Source organism: Talpa occidentalis, unplaced genomic scaffold, assembly GCF_014898055.3.
Source record: "Talpa occidentalis isolate TD23 unplaced genomic scaffold, MPIMG_talOcc4v2.1 talOcc4.2, whole genome shotgun sequence".
Lineage (NCBI taxonomy): Eukaryota > Metazoa > Chordata > Mammalia > Eulipotyphla > Talpidae > Talpa > Talpa occidentalis.
This window is the reverse complement of record NW_023602073.1, coordinates 38,832,818-38,833,353: the sequence shown is the minus strand read 5'-3', so window position 1 is coordinate 38,833,353 and position 536 is coordinate 38,832,818.

Sequence of the window (536 nt, the reverse complement as noted above, 5' to 3'; positions counted from 1 at the left end):
AAAAAAAAATCAGCAACTAACCTAAGGCTCACAAGGATGAGCCCCTCCCAAACAAGAGAAGACTATAGCAGTGCAGTCTCTGCACAGGCTCAGGGAGCAATCCCTCTGCCCACCTGTGCCTATGCAGGTGCTTCTTTTTACCAACTCTTTCCTCCTGCAGCAGCAAGCTCCCTACCTGCCCGTGACCTGTACTTCCACCTCATTGACCTCCCTCAGCAGAGGCCGCTCTTCTCAAAGCTGCCTGCCTGCAAACCTGCAGGCCTCTCTTAGCAAACCTGTCCCTTTCGGGGCAGCTCTTCCTACCTGCTTGTGTCTATGCAAGTGTCCTTTATTCTTCTGTCCTTTACCCTAACAAACCTGCTTTGTAAATATAACCGATGTCTCTGTCTCGTGGAGAAACTTGCCTGGGAAACTCACCACATGTTGCTGAATGGGAGCTCTGGTGAAACCTTTCCCAGACTGAGCCAAGGACCCCGCACTCCAAACCCACTAACCCCAAAACTCCATCACACCTGCTGAACTCTTCACAGGAGCAT